Source organism: Schistocerca nitens, chromosome 12 (genome assembly GCF_023898315.1).
Source record: "Schistocerca nitens isolate TAMUIC-IGC-003100 chromosome 12, iqSchNite1.1, whole genome shotgun sequence".
NCBI lineage: Eukaryota > Metazoa > Arthropoda > Insecta > Orthoptera > Acrididae > Schistocerca > Schistocerca nitens.
This window is the reverse complement of record NC_064625.1, coordinates 7,148,466-7,170,415: the sequence shown is the minus strand read 5'-3', so window position 1 is coordinate 7,170,415 and position 21,950 is coordinate 7,148,466. Positions and strand designations below refer to the sequence as shown.

Genomic DNA, 21,950 nt, shown 5'->3' with positions numbered 1-21,950 from the left:
AAAAACGGAATCCTTAATAGGATCACTTTGTTGTCTGACAGTCACAGCTATGAGCCATCATCTTTGGTATTAATAAACCGCTTCGGCTCTATTTAGTCAATTATTTGTACATCACTACCGCCTTCAGGGCAGTAAGAGCCACATCTTCAGGTTAACGCCGGCCGATGTGGCCGAGCGGTTCTAGGCGCTTCAGTCCGGAACCGCGCTGCTGCTAAGGTTCAAATGGCTCTGAGCACTATGGGACTTAACATCTATGGTCATCAGTCTGCTGCTAAGGTCGCAGGTTCAAATCCAGCTTCGGGCACGGATGTGTGTGATGTCCTTAGGTTAGTTAGGTTTAAGTCATTCCAAGTCCAGGGGACTGATGACCTCAGATGTTAAGTCCCATAGTGCTCAGAGCCATTTGAACCATCTTCAGGTTAACATCTGTACGACAATAAATCAAGAAGGAATATAGCAACCCTGACACGTCCACTGATGTGGTAATTCTCTAAACTAACTTAAAAATTCATTGAAATTTTCAAAAATTTTAAGAACTTTTACATTAGAATTTTCAAATATTTCTACTGACGTAAGTAAAACGTTGGAGCTAAAAAGTTCGAGACTTTGAGGGCAACATCCGATATTTTCTTATTTTATTTTACACGGCTAGTTCCGTGGGACCAAATTGAGGAGCAAATCTCCAAAGTCATGGAACGTGTCAGCGCATGAAATTACAACACAAAAGTAACAACTGATAAAAATAAAATGGTTATGAACCCAAATAGGTCAAACCGTAAGTTTAAGTAAACGCAATCAACAGTATAGCATAGCAATCAGGTTCATTTTTCAAAGAACTCCTCTACAGAATAGAAGGAAACTCTTCAGTTTCGATTTGAATGCGCTTCGATTACTGCTAAGATTTTTGAATTCTTGTGGTAGCTTACTGAAAATGAATGCAGCAGTATACTGCACACTTTTCTGCACAAGAGTCAAGGAAGTGCGATACAGATGGAGATTGGATATCTGCCTAGTATTAACTGAGTGAAAGCCGCTAATTCTTATGAATATTGTTAATAAGAGACGACAGTAAAGAATATATATACGGTAATCGTCGCCTAAGTGGGCGCGAGCAATGAGTGGATGGGCAGATATCTATTAGTCGGGAATGTGGGTCTCACGGGGGGCGTACAAGGGATAAGCCCCTGCAGTCGCGCTATTCATCTCTGTCCTCGGTGGCGCTGAAGGATAGAGCGTCTGCCATGTAAGCAGGAGATCCCGGGTTTGAGTCCCGGTTGGGGCACACATTTTCAGCTGTCCCCATCGAGTTATATCAACACCTGTCGGCAGCTGAGGGTTTCAATTAATTATCATTTATTCTAGACAAACTGCCATCAGTGGTATCTGTTACTTCGAGAACATTTACTATCTTTTATATATATATATATATATATATATATATATATATATATATATATATATATATATATAGTGTGAAAGAACAAGGCCTGGATCCTAAAACCACGGCAATTATCAGAGACACGCTAACTGGTACAAAATCAAAAGTAAAGTTCAGAGGAGAAATTTCAGAATCCTTTGAAATAAAAACAGGCGTGAGGCAAGGTGATGGACTCTCTCCGTTGCTATTTAACTGCGTTCTAGAAAAAGTAATACAAGAGTGGCGCGAACGAAAATTGGAGTTCAAAATTGACCAACCAGTGAAATTAGGACGAACAAATATTCGAATAGACTGTTTGGCCTTTGCAGACGACTTGGTTATTCTAACGCAGGACATCCAAATTGCTCAGAAACAAATAGAAATCCTTAAAGAAACAGCAGAAAGAGTAGGTCTCCAAATCTCATTTGAAAAAACACAGTATATGACTAGCAACAAACTGGCACCCAAACTTTTGGAAACTAAGTATGGAAAAATCAAAAGAGTTTCGCAATTCAAATATTTAGGTGAAACAATCTCAGAGACTGATCTAGAAAAAATTGGAAATGAAATTCGTTGTCAAAAGATGGAGACAGCTTTTAGACTTACAAAAGACATCTACAACAAAAAATGTCTCTCGAGGTACTCTAAATTGAGACATTACAACACGGTCATAAAACCAGAGTGCCTTTATGGGGCTGAAACGCTAATTTTAAACAGAAAAAAGGACATTCAAGAAATCCAAAAAAGAGAAAGAAAAGTAATCAGAAAAATTCTAGGTCCAAAATATACTGAAGAAGGAACATACAGGCTAAGAGCAAATAGTGAAATTCAACAATACACCAGCATATATTCAGATATGAAAAAACGCAGATTAAAATTTTATGGGCATATTAAAAGAATGGATGCTACCAGACTAACTAAACAAGTAGTGGAATTCTACGAAAATCGAAGTAAAGCTAAATTTGAGACAATAAAATGGATTGCCGCTATAAAAGAGGACATGAAAGAGGCAGATATAAAACAAGATGAAATTCAAGACAGAAAATTATTTAGGCAAAAAATTCATGACTGGGTAGTTGGTCAAGCTGAAAAACCAAAGAAAACTGGAACCACATGGTCTGATGAATGGAAAAGAGCTCATTCCGAGAGTATGAAAACAATTTGGGCAGAGAGAAAGTCTAAAAGAAAATAACTGAATGCCCCGTGATTGTACTTCGCGTGGTCCAGTAGGGCCCAAACGTGAATAATAATAATAATAATAATAATAATAATATATATAGTGGTCCATTTATCGTGACCGGGCCAAATATCTCACGAAATAAGCGACGAAAAAACTATAAAGAACGAAACTTGTCTAGCTTGAAGGGGAAACCAGATGGCGCTATGGTTGGCCCGCTAGATGGCGCTGCCATAGGTCAAACGAATATTAACTGCGTTTTTTTTAACAGGAACCCCCATTTTTTTATCATATATTCGCGTAGCACGTATAGAAATATGAATGTTTTAGTTGGACCACTTTTTTCGCTTGGTGACAGATGGCGCTGTAATAGTCACAAACGTACGGCTCACAATTTTAGGCGAACAGTTGGTAACAGGTAGGTTTTTTTAAATTAAAATACAGAACTTAGGTACGTTTGAACATTTCATTTCGGTTGTTCCAATGTGATACATCTGCCTTTGTGAACTTATCATTTCTGAGAACGCATGCTGTTACAGCGTGATTACCTGTAAATACCACAGTAATGCAATAAATGCTCAAAATGATGTCCGTCAACCTCAATCCATTTGGCAGTACGTGTAACGACATTCCTCTTAACAGAGAGTAGTTCGCCTTCCGTAATGTTCGCACACGCATTGACAATGCGCTGACGCATGTTGTCAGGCATTGTCGGTGGATCACGTTAGCAAATATCCTTCAACTTTCCCCACAGAAAGAAATCCGGGGACGTCAGATCCGGTGAACGTGCGGGCCGTGGTATGGTGCTTCGACGACCAATCCACCTGTCATGAAATATGCTATTCAATACCGCTTCAACCGCACGCGAGCTATGTGCCGGACATCCATCATGTTGGAAGTACATCGCCATTCAGTCATGCAGTGAAACATCTTGTAGTAACATCGGTACAGCATTACGTAGGAAATCAGCATACATTGCACCATTTAGATTGCCCTCGATAAAATGGGGCCCAATTATCCTTCCTCCCATAATGCCGCACCATACATTAACCCGCCAAGGTCGCTGATGTTCCACTTGTCGTAGCCATCGTGGATTTTCCGTTGCCCAATAGCGCCTAATATGCCGGTTTACGTTACCGGTGTTGCCGAATGACGCTTCGTCGCTAAATAGAAGGCTTGCAAAAAATCTGTCATCGTCCCGTAATTTCTCTTGCGCCCATTGACAGAAATGTATACGACGTTCAAAGTCGTCGCCATGCAATTCCTGGTGCATAGAAATATGGTACGGGTGCATTGATATAGCATTCTCAACACCGACGTTTTTTAGATTCCCGATTCTCGCGCAATTTTGTCTGCTACTGATGTGCGGATTATCCGCGACAGCAGCTAAAACACCTACTTTGGCATCATTTGTTGCAGGTCGTGGTTTCACAAGTGGCTGAACAGTTCCTGTTTCCTTAAATAATGTAACTATCCGGCGAAACGTCCGACACTTGGATGATGTCGTCCAGGATACCGAGCAGCATACATAGCACACGCCTGTTGGGAGTTTTGATCACAATAGCCATACATCAACACGATATCGACCTTTTCCGCAATTGGAAAACGGTCCATTTTAACACGGGTAATGAATGTATCACGAAGCAAATACCGTCCGCACTGGCGGAATGTTACGTGATACCACGTACTTACAGCGCCATCTATCACATAGCGAAAAAAGTGGTCCAACTACGTACTACACGAATATGTAATAAAAAATGGGGGTTCCCATTTAAAAAACGCACTTGATATCCGTTTGGCCTATGGTAGCGCCACCTAGCGAGCCAGCCATAGCGCCATCTGGCTTCCCCCTTCAAGCTAGATGACTTGGTGAGTTTCGTTCTTTGTAATTTTTTCGTTTGACGCTTATTTCGTGAGATATCTGGATATGCAGATTAATGAATAGCGGTCGCCAGAAAGTTCGCGAACTTACACGACTTAGACCTATTACCCGAACCGTCCCTTTCTGAACCAAGAATATCCTTACAGAATGGGAAGAGTTAACCCAAAATTAATACCATACGTCACGAGTGAACGTAAATAAGCACAGAAGACTACTTTCCGCGTCGAACTATCACTTACTTCACACACCGTTCGAACAGTAAAAATGGCAGCGTTAAGTCTGAACAAGGTCCTGAATGTGAGCCTTCCACAACAGTTTACTATCTGAACACCTAGAAATTCGAACTGTTCAATTTCAGTTATGATAAGCCCATTCTGTGAAATTAAAACGTCGAGTTTTGTTGAATTGTGTGTTAGAAACTGTAAAAACTAACTCTTAGTGTGATTTAGCGTTAGTTTATTTTCTACAAGCCATGAACTTGGGTCATGAAATTAGCTATTTGAAACAGAGCGAGGTGGACCAACTTTGAGTTCCCCCCCCCCCCCCCCCCCCCCCACCCACCCAACCGGATTCTGTAATGGTCCAACTTCTGGAGCAATATTTTGTGATCAACACAAACAAACGAAAAATATGCCTAACTTTCGAAACCTTTTGTTTAATCCATTCAGTACCTCGTACCTCAGAAAGTAGAATATAGCATTTTCGGTTGCTAAACCACTTCTAAAACCGAACTGTACATTTGATAGCAATTTATGTGGAAAAACGTGACCACTTATCCTTATATACACAGCATTTTCAATAACTTTAGCAAACACTGATGGCAAAGAAATAGATCTGAAATTGTCTAAGCATCGCTTTCTCTCTTTTATAAAGTGGCTTTACTACTGAGTACTTTAATCGTTCAGGAAACTGACCATTCCTAAAGGAAACATTTCAAATATGGCTAGGTACAGGGATAATATGTGGAACACATTACTTCAATATTCCGCTAGGCACCCCATCATATCCATGAGAGTATTTCAGACATCAGTCTTGGAAAGATGTTTTCCAAGAGAGTAATGATTCCCTGCAGGAATTAACTTTATATGTAATTGGCCAGCAATACTCAGAAAGTTATTTTTAACTACTGTACATATATCTGACTTATCAGTGACAGAAGTGTTCTTATTACGAGCTGACTTTGGCCAGCAACACGATGTCGATGATACAGACGCTTCCCTCACGACTGACCATATGGCTTCAATTTTATCCTGTGAAGTAGCTATCCCATTTGCGTGTCACATACTCTTTGCCTTCGTAACAACATTTTCAAGCACCTTACAATACTGTTTGCAATGGGCTACTCTAGCTCGATTGTGGCTACTTCTGACATTATGATATAATTCCTACATTGTTCTACATGATATCCCAGTAGTCAGCCATCCAGACTGCATATTTCTGCTAGTACCCTGTTCAGAACGTTCCAATGGAAAGCAACTTTCAAAGAACATGAGTAACGTGTTAAAGAAAGCATTATATTTTTCAACTACATTATCGGCCCTATAAACATCCTACCACTCTTGTTCCTTAACGAGGTTTAAAATGCTCTATTGCCGGTGGATTAGCTTTTCTACATAGTTTGTAATTATATGTAACAAAAGGCTTTTAGCGTTAAAATTTGTGCATCATGGTCAGAAAGGCCATTCACCCTTTTACTAACAGAATGTCCATCTGGTAATGAAGAATGACTAAAAATATTGTCTATGGCTGTGTTACTGTTCCTCTGCACCCTGACTGGAAAAAAACAGTCTGCATCAGATCATATGAATTTAGGTCATCTACCAAAATCCTTTTTCTTGCACAGTCACATATAAAGTTAATACCGAAGTCACCACATGTAACTGATTTTTGGTACTTCCTATAAAGTGAACCAAGAACCCTCTAAAGTGAAAGTTAGGGGACCTATAAACAACAACAGTTAGGAGTTTAGTTTCACTAAATTCAACTGCCCTGCACAACATTCAAATACCTGTTTAGCGTAGTGACAAGATACTCATCCACTCCGCGAAGAAGTTTAAAAACAGCCAGTTAAACTGTATCTAGGGAAAGGAAGCCCCTGAATTGTCAAATTATTTATGTGATGCTCCCATATACCAATAATGTCAGAGTCAACATCTATAAGCAGTTCACTAACTTTATCTTTAATACCTCATATTTTCATGAAATATGCTAATTCCTTCGCTACTTGGATACCTGACATCCTCTGAATGTGATTCCTTCGTCAGAGGCACTTCCTTTAAGCAGGGATACCTATCAGCTGACTTCAATCTAAAAAAGAAGCGTACCTATTGAGGTGCAGGCTTTACCTAGTGAAAACTGATCTATTGATAGATTCAGCTGGCACCACTGCAATGTGAGACATGCCCTCCGCCATCGGTGCGTTATCCGGCCCAATGTTAACGCGCCTAACACCACCATTAGGATGAGGCCGCCAATAACATTAGTGCCACCAGTTTGAGTAGCTACATTTACCTACATCATATTCCCCGTCCCTATCGAGACTGTTCCTTCCTCCACCCACTATCCACCCACCCACTGATCCTCTTTCGTAAAATTCCTACATAGCTCCCCTATGCCACCTGAGCCAACCCTGCACTAGGCTTCACAAAGCTGGTAGCCTGGTACTCACTCCCCAACATCCTAGCTCTGTCTTCTTACCAAGCACCAGTTCCCATTCCCCAGCGCCCTTCGCCCTCCTCAATTTATCTGGTTTCTCCTTTGCGTGTTGCAGCTGCACCTGAAGGGCACAGATCTTACGCTCCTGCTCCTCTATCAACTTATTTCTGCTACAGATCCTGCATTTCCAAGAGAGGATCTTGCTAGAACACGTACCGGCTTCCCCACTGCACTCACCCCACTAAAAATACTTTGAACAAATTTTTCATCGTAAACCGCTACTCACAAACCTGCTACAAAACCCACGCTTCTCACTCATGGTAAAGTTTTAACAATTATTGAAAAAACTAAATGTCCACGTTACCTACGTTCAATTACAACAGCAGAACTATTTAAAGAACTAACCACAGTGATCTCGAATTTCGCTTTCTACTAACAAAAGAACTACTTTTGTAAACACTAACAAACCACAGCTAATACCAATACCATAATAATTTCACGCAATTTTTAATCTAAAACCAAAAATTCAAGCAACCACTGAAACACTCAACGAAATTAAACATAGTGAACGAAAGTTGTACTGAAATATTTCAGTACAAACAATAAGAAACTTCATCTGAAAACTATCGTACTACATTTAATGAAGGACTTCAACGCAAAAACAGCTCTAAAACAATCACAGTGAGCGAAAGTTTTCGAAAGTTTATTGAACCGTTATTTCGCCAGAAACAGTACGAGACACCGTTGAGAGCTACTAAATTTAATAACCGAATAACAGTGCACAAAACAACTTTGTCAGGACTTGAGAACCGCTACACCTGCAGCTGCATGCCGCGAAATGTAAACACACTCCTAATAATTGAGGAGCACCCGAACAAAAACCGATAAATCCGCATTTGCTGTTAATACAGAAAGTAACAAACAGTGATCTCTAAATGGCTCCACAAGCTATAAAAAGAAGAAACACGCCATAAAACACTTCATGTCGCGTTGTGCTGAAAATTGCTTTGTGGCAGCATGTATTACTCCCGTATCTTCCCCCTACACCTCAAACACACGAATACAGCAAAAGTGGATAAATCGGGTTTTGTTCCGGCGCACCTCAATTGGAAGAACAGTGGAAAACTACTAAATTTAATATTCGAATAATGAACAAACAATTTTGTCAGTGCTTAGCTTTAGAACCGCTACAGCTGCAACCGCACGCCGCGAAATGTAAACAAGTGTCAGAACAAAACACTACTAAAAAGCAGTACGTCGCCGAATAGAAATACCGGATTCATGGATTCCAATCCAATATGGCGGATGGGGCCTAAACAAATAATAATATAGTGATCCAGCGGTAGGGTGGAAAGATATGAAAAAACAACTATTAAACCTAATTTGCGGCTAGGATGAAAAAATCAAGAAGTGGCTGCAGCAAAATGGAGGGATTTCTAAGCAACCTGGACAAGAAGCGTGCAGTAAATAGCTATTGACGGAAAGAAAAGAAAAAAAAAAAAAACAGAACCCGCAGAGCACACTTACCGCTTCTCCGATCAGCGCGCAACCGCGGCGCAGGCAATAGGACCCCGTGCCGCCTCTTACTGACGGCGCAAAAGTAAACAAACGGCTCGCGCATGCGCTGATGGTATTCAGGTTCAGACGTATGATTGGCGGTCTTTTAGGGGAACGCACGGATGGTGAATGAGAACCAGGAATGCTCGGATAACAAGGACACTTTAAAAAAATAATACGTAGAATATAATAGTGACAGTTGCATGGTGGATCAGAGCCAGGAATGCTGGGATAACAAGGACACTTTAAAAAAATAATACGTAGAATATAATAGTGACAGTTGGATGGTGAATGAGAACCAGGAATGCTGGGATAACAAGGACCCTTTAAAAAAAAATACGTAGAATATAATAGTGACAGTAGACATTTATTTTCATTATTAACAACCGTGAGTTATTCTAACCTAAGGGTCCCCTCAACGAAGCGTGTTTAATGACATGAAACAGGAACATCAGATGCATATGTTATAGCAAAGGAACACATCTGCTGGCAGTATCCACTAAATAAACGTCAAAACTTTAATAAACGAAAAACGAAGAAACCAAAGAGTGTTATTTTGTAAAAAGTATGAAAATGTTTCTATATTTTTAAAAACTTATCACTATTAGAAGGATTCCAGACTGTAGTGAATTTTTATGGTTTTTTAAATACAGCTGGAACTTGAGAAAACAAACTTGAAAGGAAGATGTGCAAAACCTAAGGTAACAAAGCGAGGGAGTTGGTGGGAGGGGAAGAGTTAAATACAGGCCTAGGGGAAAAGAAAGGGAACATCGTAAAAAGTACAGTGTATTACGACAGGAAAAATAGGCAGTCGAAATTTGCCAAAATTCTACTACACTTCAACTCCGTTTGCCATTAAAGGTTTGTTGTCGAAAACAATTAAGGGATCGTATAATTTCGACCTCCTCCAAGATACTCAGGGGTGGTCATTGTTTTCTCGATGTATAAATTTTTTTTAAGTTACTAGGGAAATCGGTGATGGAATGCCACTGCTCATGAAAGTGGGTACTCGAGGCAGATTCTGAGTTACAAACCCTAAGATATTCTTTATAGTGGTACTAAACATCCTGCCAGATTGTCCATTGTACCGCACAGTGTGTTGCAAGTGATGCAATACACCCCCGGCTGCAATTATATTTCGAATAAATGGGGACTTTTTCGTGAGTATACTTTGTGTGCGGGAACGAAGGAATCCGGTTCAATATTTTTGGTGCGCAACCGTCTTCCCATGTCTTCTGCAATATTGCCGACATGCAGTGCATGCGTGCGTGTTCGAAGGAACAGTGCTCCGTTCTTCTTAACACAGGCACTGCAATAACGTTAATAAATAATAATGTCTTTCTATTGGACGCCACTTGGGCAAATTGCTTTCCAGTAGTTGTCCCAGTCACCCAACCGCGGAGAGGAGACCTACGGTTTAACGTAGAATTCCAACCGCGGTGTCGCTCCTTGCCACACCCACATACTCGAGAAGTTTAGGCTCTTTGTTAAAGGCAAACAGAAAGCTACAGCGGTCCGACCGGGATTAAATCCCGCAACCTTTCGCGTTCCACCCGTACACATTGCCGCTAAACCACCGAGCCCCAAACTAAATAAATTAGTGGCGGGCGAGTCAGTCGGATCGGTGCTGTCACCAGTATTCGAACCCTGGTCCACAGCGTCACTTCTCTTTCGTATCACATACAAATACGAGTTACTCTTTTCAGTTGCGTACACAACAATTTTCAAATGCCACCCAGAGCACGAAGTGTTCGGATCGATAGGCGCGTGCAGCGGAGTGCGTCATTCCGGTTACGTCACGGCGATCAGCTCGCCCTTGGGACTAAAGCAGGAAACTGCAGCTCTTATACTGTGTGGGAAACGAACCGTTTCATCGTCCCTTTGGCGCAGAGGATAGCGCGTTGGACTTCTAATCCAAAGGTCGCGGGTTCGATCCCCGCAAGGGATGAAGCATTTTTAAACGCCACAAATGCACGGAATTTGTCTTCTGCTGCCGCACTTTGCATTCCTTATCCTCTTCTTCCTCTGTTCGACGTCCGAAACAGATAAATCCGAATTGGTCGAGATGAAAAAACTTTCTCAGAATGCGTGTTTGAACACCGTCTTCTGTTACACAAAGCTGGAATATATTATTTGTATTCATGTCAATCTGGCTACATAGGGCAAACAAGCAGAAATTTTTAGAATTAAGGCATTCTGAGCACCAGCGAGCCTGAAAAAAAAATGACAGTACACCACATTTGCAGCTCATTTGATAGAGGAAAACCACCACCCAACTAAGAGAAACTGATGTCAAGATCCTCAGAGATAGCAAAAGTATCACCAAAACATTACATTTCAGGAGAACCGCCACTTGCAAAGAGCAGTGACACGACGAATGAAAGTTTTGAACGAATACGCAACAGCGTGCACCAAAACTTAATGAATTATATAAAGACGCTTCCCCAAATAAAACATTGTATTCAAACATCCTCCATTATCCAAGAAAGCCTTCTGGTCAATACTTCCCCTTTCTCTAGCGCTCTAGCGCTCTAGCGCTCTCTCTCTCTCTCTCTCTCTCTCTCTCTCTCACTCACTCACACCCACGCTCACACGAAATGAATTCTATCCCAGCAGACACTACAAAAAGTTTTCCCCAAACTTTCTAAAATATAGAGACACTAGACAGAAAAGATATGAAGAACAATTGAGCAACTGCAAGCATGGCGTCTCTCTGTGAGTAGAACAACTTAAGTATTTTGTCAGTCCTCATTTCTGTGTAAAATTCGCGTGAAAACAGGCTAGAGTGAAGTATGAAAAGATGTGGAAAACATTGTATACAATTACAATAGAAAAAGAAAACTGAATGGAAGACGTAAAGCCGGCCAGGGTGGCCGAGCGGTTCTAGGCGCTACAGTCTGGAACCGCGCGACCGCTACGGTCGCAGGTTCGAATCCTGCCTCGGGCATGGACGTGTGTGATGTCCTTAGGTTTAAGTAGTTCTAAGTTCTAGGGGACTGATGACCTCAGAAGTTAAGTCCCATAGTGCTCAGAGCCATTTTTTTTTAAGACGTAAGTACACGACATAACAGCTACTACCGACAGGAAATTATTTTCGAAAATAAGCAAATTCTTTACGGCTACTTTGCAAATGACACACCGTCATACGATGAGTGTCATGAAAACAAGTTGACCTGTACAAAACCACTCCGACAGGTGATGTAGTTCGTGCGAGAAATCGAATCAAAATAAATAAAATGCACACGTTATAGTTTTTAGGCGTAGAAGAGGAAAACAAACATGAACTTTTTATGATATTTTACAGAAACAGTCTAGATCTACAGAAGAGGAGACGTGGGTCTCGTAACATGTGTAGGTAAATAGAAAAAAAGAATATTCTGTCTTTTGCAGAAGGCGAAGTTTAAAGAGCAAAATTTATTTCGCAGACGAGGGAAAAAACGTCAACGGGAGTTTCCATTCCCGACAAGATTATTAAAACGGGGTTTTCAGGCGATCCGGGTGGGATTTTGTAAATCATTGCCTTTGACCTCGATCGAGACAAATTCAATGAAATGTATGTTGCTCCGATGTGAACTACATTCTGAAAGACGGGTATCAAACGAAAAGAAACGAAAATGAGCAAATTACGAGAAATTTTAACAAAGAATACGTTGCTGGACTTTAAACCCTGGTATTTTAGTCCCAAGACACACAGAGCGTATAGGGACACCCTATAGAGAGCACAGTACATTTGTAACAAAGCAGCTTCACGCAACAGTTGAACACAAACCAAGACGTAGGAATAAACAAAGTGCGCGATATCGTCGACTAACAACCAAAACTGAGTGCCTTCATAGATATGCGATCGGCTCCTTGACACTTTAGAAACAGACAAAGTATGTTATACTCGACGGCGAGTGTTCAACACAATGTGGACAAGTGGCTGTAACAATAGATACAACCCGACAGTATAAAATTACAATATTAATGGCGAACATCTGGAGCGCTTCAAATCATGACAGTATTAAAAGAGGCTCGGAAATACTGGACAAATACAGTAAATCTGCTAAGTTTTATACATGTAAATTATAGCAGGAATCATGGACAAGCAGCTTAAACGAACTTCGGACCATCTCACTGGAGAAGAGCAAAATGGATCTAGAAGACGAAGATCAACTACAGACAACGTAGTTGTTTTACCCACGTATTTCAAAAGAGTGAATTCAGTACAGAAAACGCACGTAACATTGATAGGCTTTGTCAAAGCATTCTACAATGTTAACAGGAAAGAAATATTATCAATAATAGGCAATAATAGATATTCTGTGAAATACATGAAAGGCGTAAAAACTCGTGAAAGACTCTTAGATTATTATAAAGACAGATAAAATTTTAATCAGAAAATGCGCTTTTCGAATTTTATCTAAATGGCATGATCCATAACTGAGTGCAGTTTAATCACACACATAACGAATAAACAAATTCGGGTCTGAAAAAGCTAATAAACATTTGTTCGAATGATTTTCAGTATTAATCAGACTGGCAGCTTTACCAGGTTGACGGAAGATTCAGAGAAGATCCAAAGAAGAGAGATGCATGTCTTCACAATTTAGTTAAGCGCTAGAGTGGGATCGAAATTCAAGTTGAAAGGATATCAGTGATAACATTCGCTGACAACATTGCTATCTTCAATGAAACTGAACAAAATTACAGGGTCTGTTGAACGGAATGAGCAGTCTAATGAGTACAGAATATGAAATGAAAGTGAATCGAAAAAAGACTAAAATAATAATGAGAAGTAGAAGAAACGATAATACGGCGAAAGTAAATAACAGATCACGAAATATGCGAAGTTAAGGAGTTTTGTTGCCATAGCAGCAAGATAACAAACGGAGTGAGGAGGCAGACCAGCGCCGGCAGAAAGGGCATCAAGTCTACTGGTATCGAACATAGGACTTCATTTGAGGAAGGAATTTCTGAGAATGTACGTTTGGAGCTCAGAATTTTAAGGTAGTGAAACATGGAATATGGGAAAACCGAAACAGGAGAGAATCGAAGCATTTGAGATGTGGTGCTACAGAGGTATGTTACAAATTAGGTGGACTGATAAGGTAAGGAATGAGGAGGTTCTGCGTAGAATCGGCGAGAATGGAAAACACTGACAGGAAGAAGCGACACCTGTAATGGTCTCAGCGAATAACTTCCGTGGTACTAAAGGGAGCTGTAGCGGGTAAAGATAGTAGAAGAAGACATCCAGCCAATAATTGAAGATATAGGTTGCGAGTGCTGCTCTGAGATGGTCAGTTTGGCACAGGAAAGGAATTCGTGGTGGACCGCATCAAAGAGAATAAAAAACAAAAAAATAATAATTTTAAGAAATGCGCTAGATCGTTACGGAGATGATCGGCAGTCTTCAGTGGCAGACGCCACAAGAGAGGCTCTGTGCACCACCGAAATGTTTACTGCTGAAGAACAGAGGGCGTTCGTCCCAAGAAGTGTCCCTGCACACACGTCTCGCGAAATGACCACGATGGGAAAATCCGACAAGTTTGGGACAGCTGGTCCCCCTACGCACCACTAGCGACTGTGCCAGAAGTACCCTCCACCACACACCGTTATGTGCCCTGCGGAGTACACGTATAAATGTAGATGCAGATGTAGACGTCAGTCACAAAATGGCGGCCGCCTCCTGTTTTCCACGGCCAACTTTGACCTCCTCCAGTCTCAGTCCTTACCCAGGGCCCTAGTTCAGCACCCACGCTTCGCCCAGTTCCTTCCGATATGTCGCAGCGTCTGCAGGCACCGGTGTGAATGTTTCTCCAAGGTTGTTTTCGGCGTGTAGGCACCTCTTCGCATGCAGAACGCACTTCAGGCTACTGTGCACGCGTTCGTATGAGATAGCCAGCGTCTCAAGGATGACCCGAACCCTAGTCCCACTACCGCGATAGCAGTGGGTTTCTTCTGAAGGAATGGACGAAAAATTCAGTCTGGCATTCGGAGCGAGATACATCCGCCCTGTTTAAGGGAACGACGTCTTTTTCAGTAATAAACGGTCTAGTCTCTAGCGCCGGGATAGTCTCCGTGAAATTCAACGAGGAGAGAGATGGTCGCTATGAGGAGAAACAGCGATCTACTCGAATACTGAGTTTAATTCTCTTCCGTCTCAGTGCTTGATCGGAAATGTACACCAGCTATTTCGGCCTTTGATGACAATCTACAGATCTATGTCAGGGTACTTTTTTGTATTCTGTGGACCTTTTTTAGGAATTGACGTTTAGGTATGTGTGATACTTATCCACTGTCTGGAAAAATATCCCTTTATGTCGTTTACATAATATTTTTAATTTTTTCCATCATACAAAATCTCTGAAAATGGTCTTCAGAGCGAAATAGCTAGCAATATTGATATACGTTTACGATCAAGAATTGAGACTGGATTAAAATACGCGAAATTTGTCCAAAATTTTTAAAAATAAACTGTTCTGTAAGAAAAATTAGACCTTTATTACTAAAATGCAGAGCCATCAACTGTGTGTGATTAACAGTTTTCTCTTCCCAGCAGTCTCGCATCGTAACGTTTTCCACATACCACCGTTTTCGGACTTAACACCAATTTATCTCTGGTTATACGATTTCCATTAAATAACTCGTCAGTTTAAGGACTAGGTAGCCTTTGCAAGTAAAATAAGTTGCCAGTTAACTGCGAATCAAGCACTTCATACGAACATGCATCTGAACTGATCATATAATGAAATTTCAGAACTTCATTTGTTGCTTCGTCTATGTCAAAAGAAATTCCTTGAAAGTGTCTATGCTACGTAGATCCTTAACTGGTGAGATATATTCGAACAAGTGTAAAGATAAAGATGTATTAGTGCTACATCTGAAGACGTTAATGTGTGAAAGAGAAAAATAGCTAAATAAAAACTTGTTAAAATTTTTGGAGCATTGGGTAATTCTCATATTTATTCATTTGTAGGAAACGTGTGACATCTGTGGTTAATTCAGCTGTTCTCAGACATGTGTGTGTGTGGAGGTCTCTTGAGTGTCATCAAAATGATGACAGTAATCACTCTCGGCATGTGTTTTGCCCGCTAAACCGTATTTTTCGGTAATTCACTCAAATCTTCCTTACACGTTGGTTGTTGACGTCTGGCGTTTGAAGACTACAGTGATCCTTCCACGCTGTTGCATCCTGCGCAAGTTTCCGTTCAACGTTTCTTTTCCCTCTAAAAATATTAACCCACCCCCATATACCCCACTTCCCCTTACTATCCGATTGAGGAAAGAAGAAATACATGGTAAACAATGAATATTGGCGTAGACTGATAGTAACTGAGGATTCTACTTTTCGCAAATAAAAATCAGGAATTTCCGGAATAGATCTATACTTGAAAATTTCTGACGGTAGTGGATACTTGATTTTTTTAGTATATGTAGCTAAAATCTGATATATTCGTGATAGACTGCGTATAATACAGAGTTTTCACTGTTGCAATGGTTTCCTGGTTACTGCATAGATATATCGAAAAGTTGGAGAGGAATGCCACCTTATCCACGGGCAGTATGTTCATTTTTGCTTTATTCATACTTGTTTCAGAACTTTATGAACTATTTTTAATTGGTATGTGTTTGTCGGCAAAATTATTGTGACGTATAAGATTATGAATTTCCTCAAGATGTTATAAACCGTAATAATTTTCCAAACGGAATAATAAACCGAAAACACACTGAAGATAGCACATGAAGTGCTGAAACATATATTTACATGTACACATGTACTCTACAAGCCACTGTACGGTGCATGGCAGAGGGTACACCGTACCAACATTATCAGTTTTTACACTTCCTGGCAGATTAAAACTGTGTGCCGGACCGAGACTCGAACTCGGGACCTTTGCTTTTCGCGGGCAAGTGCTGGGGCGTGAGTTGTGCCCGTGAAAGGCAAAGGTCCCGAGTTCGAGTCTCGGTCCGGCACACAGTTTTAATCTGCCAGGAAGTTTCATATCAGCGCACGCTCCGCTGCAGAGTGAAAATCTCATTCTGATTATCAGTTTTCATTCTCATTCCGTTCGCATACAGCACGAGCGAAAAATGACTGTTCAGTCTTTACAGTGCACTGCAATGGTGTAGCGGGAGTCGAGACGAACAGTTTGAAGTGGGACCCTTGTGGTAGATTTACTTTCTGACCTAAGTTCATGCGCGTCGCGGCAGGTTGTCATATTCTCTCGCTCCCTACACGCAAACTGATAGTGATAGACAAAAAATAGGCAAGATCCTTTTTTTGTAGGAAATTCAATATAGTTTAATTTTGTTCTGAGATACGTTTTTGTCAGAGGACGCGATTTTCGAGGCATTCGAGAGAAACGTACAAAAGCGACGTTGTAACGCGCCCACACGCACGGTCAGCCCCTTCCGGTCATTCCATTTAGTATGTTGTTGATGGCACGCACTCCTACTAATCTACAAAAATTTGCAACTTCACGAATTATTTCTCATTTTCGATCTCGTTTGGCCTCCGTTGACTGGGCTATTACGCTGCCGGCTTATTAGGCTACTTCGTTAACATTATTAATTTAAACTTCCCGTGAGGGTATTGATGGAAAAAAGTATTGTGTAAAAGTAATGCAAAACCTAATTACGTTTACAATTCGATCTAAATTTAACCCTTACAAGCGCAGTAGTTTCTTAGTAAAAGACGAAAAGGGGGGGGGGTTCGTGGGGGAGGGGGAGGGGGTGCGATTGGAGGTCACTTTCGTTCGCTTCTCTTGAATAACTCATACTGTGTCCTCTAGCGGAAGCGTACGCCCATACAGTATTACTTTCCTTTACTTTAGCAGGCGTTTCCACCTATCAGCGGCCGCCTGTTCTGTGTACTGGTGAGGAGATGGCCGGTACGCACCTCGTGAATACGAGTACACTGGAACACTGACATCACACGCTCGTTGGCAAGGGGACCGTGCGTACTTCCCCTCACCGATTTGGTTCATATTGACGGCGTGTGTAAATGGGAAAACACAATATTCATCCGTTTTTGACAAAGTCGAGTTTGGAAGTTTTAGGTGTGTTTGTGCTGTAAGCTTTGGTACGGACGCGTGTGCTCCAGGAATCAGCAACGGAGCGGGTCGGCGCTTAGTTTCGCAAGCGCGGGGTCTCCCGATCGAATCTCGCTGCCGGTAGTTTACTTTACATTCCCACGTAGTTCTAACAACCGATTTATTCCAACCGTGAAAATTATCAATATCTAATCATTCATTTACTATTTTTCGAATATTTACCACGAAAAAAGGAGAAAAAGTTTTTCTTAAAGATACTGGAAATGAAAAAAAGGATACACGAGAACTTTCCAGTCACAACATTGTAGTGATTTTATTTATATTATTGGAGCTACATTTTAGCCCATACAACACATCTACGTCTATAGCTATATCTACATGACGACTCAGCAATTCCCAGCCAAGTGGTTGTGATTGGTAGTGCACTTAAATCTTTGTGTGCGGGCTCTGGTTTATCTTATTTTATTATTATAATCATTCCTACCTATTTAGGTGAGCGACAACTAAATATTTTCACACCCTCAATAGACACTTAGTGATTGAAATTTAATAAGAAGATCCTGATGCAATGAAAAACGCCTTTGTTTTAGTGATTGCCATCTCAATTTACGTTTCATGTTGGCGGCGTTCTCCAGCCTATTTCCGATAGCACAAAACCAGCTGTCCCTCTTTGAACTTTTTCGATGTCCTCCGCCGATTCTGTCGGACGCGGGTCACACACCGCACTGCAGTACTCCAGAACAGGGCAGTCTCTTTAGTAGGCCTCGCGCATTTTCTCAGAGTTCTGCCAATAAATCTTGCTCATTGGTTCGCTTTACCCACAACACTATCTATGTGATCGTTCCAACTTAAGCACAGCACGAATCGAGACGATACTGATCGTAGAAATATGGAAAACAATTATCACGACATACAGCAGATGTTTGCATATATTTTTTCATGTCCACATTTTTTTCTATTGTGAATTGCCAAGCAAGCTTGCTTTACATTCGTAATGAGTTTCACCAAATTTCACGACCTACCACACATATCGAAGCATAGCGCGGAATACTGCTGTGGACAAGTCACAAAAAGTAGTGGCGGTAGCGAGATTCGATTCGAAGACCTCGCGCTTATGGAACTCAGCGCTTACTCACTCCGCTGCGGACACGTTGTACATTAGCGTTTTCTCGAGAACGGTTGACAGTTGCGTCTCCCTATTCACACATGTTCGAGTCCTAGTCGTGCCCTACACACCTTGTCAATACGCATCAAACCGGTGAGGGGAAGTTCGCGCCGTCCTCTTCTGAGCTGTTCCAAGAATTACCGCAACCGCCTCACAACTCATTTGCATCTGTGTGAGAACTGTTGTGTTACTCTGTGTTTCCTGTGATATGTTTAAGCGATTCCATTTTACAGGTTTTTCACTGTTGTGGAGATATTTTTTCCAGAAAAAAGGTAACTGCTGTAACAATTCGAATAAACCGTAATTACAGCACCACTCCGTATCCAATCATACACCAATATTTTTCCAAACTTCCGCTGGTTCTCAGTCGGGTATTTAGTAAAGTTTCACCAGTAAAAGGTAGGTGGCGCAAAGTAGTGCCGTTTTTCTTGCACGAAAGTTGACGAACCTGTTGCGACTTACAAGTGTGCACTAAAAAATGTATTAAAATCTGGTTGTGCAAAATCCACCAATCTCATTTAACTGCAAAGCGATCGGTGTTTTCAACTATGTCGTGCATGTTACCCTAGTAATTCTGAAAACCACTGATTATTTGTTTGTCCAGGTGTATATGTCTCCAGTACATTACGATTTCGGAGGTCATGGTTCCTCTGTTTCAGGATTATTTTTACCAGGATTATAGATGCACTGTTTATTGAACAGTGTTGATGCTAATGACAGTGTGGAACTGAGCAATACACACATTAACCATAGATATGTAGACGAAGGCTCATTTGTGATTGTTAACTTGCCTACAACTAAGCAAAGCCAATGTCAGTCACGTACTGCGCGGATTGGAAGCTCTCGCGGTTTAGGCAGTGATTTAGGTACAATATATAATGTCAAACACCTCTGGAAACAGGGAAAATGGCTCTGAGCACTATGGGACTTAACTTCTAAGGTCATCAGTCCCCTAGAACTGAGAACTACCAAACCTAACTAACCTAAGGACATCACACACATCCATGCCCGAGGCAGGATTCGAACATGCGACCGTAGCGGTCGCGCGGTTCCAGACTATAGTGCCTAGAGCCGCTCGGCCACCCTGGCCGGCCCGGAAACGGGGAATGAAGTTTGTTTGGCCGCAAGTGTCGAGTATTGACTCAATAAATGAAGAACGGAAAACCTTCGTTCTAATTGCACTGGATGTTTTGATATGAGGCGTTATGCTTAGGTTGGATGAAATTTAAGTTTTTTTGTGTTGCCATTGTCCCGCATAGTACGCAGGGTCGGTAGGGTTAAGTACGGATTTGGCACGGTTAATGACTACCGGTGTCCAGGAAGCAGCGCATTAGCGCTCTCGGCTAACGCGGCGGGTCAAATTTGAGGTATTATATTCAACTAAATTTGGAGCTATGTGTATGGTACTCCATCCTAGTACCTTTTGTTATAATTTTGATGATGGATCATACTATTTAATTCGTGTACGTTACTAATTTTTTTTTCCTTTTATGACGCTTAATAAAGCATTTGCGAAAGCTTTGGATCGATGTATTTCTTTCTGGGCGATCAAAGTTTGGTTGTGTTTTTGAAATACTGACCACAGATAGAATGGTAGCTGACAGTCGTGGCGGATGTGTAGGCTGGTCAATGTGTCCCCAAATCAATGCCAATTTTGACCAGCTTCAATTTTTGCTATTACTACTTCTTCATTTGAGAAAATGTATTGTGCCAATTAGTGTGTAATTCTTTCATCTAAGACCCTATGGTCGCTAACAAATATCACAGAAGTTCAAAAACGGTCACTATAATCACGTTTAAATCTGGCAGTCGGTCAAAGTATACGCGGTTTAGGGTATCCCCGAAGAAACTCCAAAATATTGTCGTTGGAATTCGAGTTCATCCAGCTCTAGTTTATCGAGAACACATATGGATAAAAGAGAAGCAGACAAACAACGTCACGCAGACTCATCTTACATTTCTAACCACGCCTGCGACGGTGTGTTTTTGTGTTGCCCTCGGTTTTCACGCAATGGCGCTTGCAATGTTGGAGCAAGGGCGGCAGGAGGGGGGGGGGGGGGGTGAGGAGGTTAACTCGCCAGTCAATCAGCTCAGCAAGTAGTTGACATGTTTAGCATACTTGTGTCAGTATTGTCATGTACGAACAGCTAAAATTAACGAAACGATTAAAATCTGGAACGTTTTGAATATTGTGGCATCCAAATATAAGGCGTTATCCAACGGAAAATTGTGTAGGACAGAATGATGACACTCTGGAAATGTTTTTTGTTGCATCTGATTATTCAGAAACATCAATATTCATTTGACTGCTCAACTGATGTTACGTGGGATAGGATATTGGACGAAGAAAATGACTTCATAGACGATAACGCGATTAATAGTGTTCAAGGTTGTAGTGCTAGTGGCAGTGCGCGAACAGTACACCTCAGAGAGGAGCTAACAGTTCTGGCCGCTATGAACCTCCACCAGAAAACAAACCCAGTAGTCTTAGTATTTCAACAAAATTTTTGGAAGAACGTCTTGAACGAATTTATGTTGATTATCAAACACATACACGTAAAGTTGCAACCTACAGCTCGTTATTCCGTCCATAAAAAGTACAACGAGCTTAAAAGTAATATGCCGGCCGCTGTGGCCGAGCGGTACTAGGCGCTTCAGTCCGTAACTGCGTTGCTGCTACCGAATCCTACCTCCTACCTCGGGCATGGATGTGTGTGATGTCCTTAGATAGGTTTAATTAGTTGTAGGTCTAGGAGACTGAGGACCTCAGATGTTAAGTCCTATAGTGCTCAGAGCCATTTGAACCATTTTAAAGGTAATATTAGCTTATGTGGAGAGATACAAGGCAATGAGAGGACTGGAGATAAAATAACACGTGGCAGCGTTGTCTCTTCCCGAGCACGGGGTCCCGGGTTCGATTCCCACCGGGGTCAGGGATTATCACCTGCCCCGAGATGACATGGTGTTGTGTTGTCTTCATCATCATCAGTCATCCACATTACGGTCGGAGGAAGGCAACGGCAAAGCACGTCCATTAGGACCTTGCCTAGTACGGCGGTGCG

At 41.4% G+C, this 21,950-nt stretch overlaps 1 protein-coding gene and 1 non-coding gene across 3 annotated transcripts in view; one reads left to right on the top strand and one right to left on the bottom strand.

The window, feature by feature from the left end:
- LOC126215063 (angiotensin-converting enzyme-like) overlaps positions 1-21,950 on the bottom strand; it is a 240,769-nt gene that overhangs the window by 217,453 nt on the left and 1,366 nt on the right. The window lies entirely within an intron of this gene.
- On the top strand, positions 10,564-10,636 carry Trnar-ucu (transfer RNA arginine (anticodon UCU)). The gene has a single exon. It is a non-coding gene; the product is annotated as a tRNA-Arg (tRNA).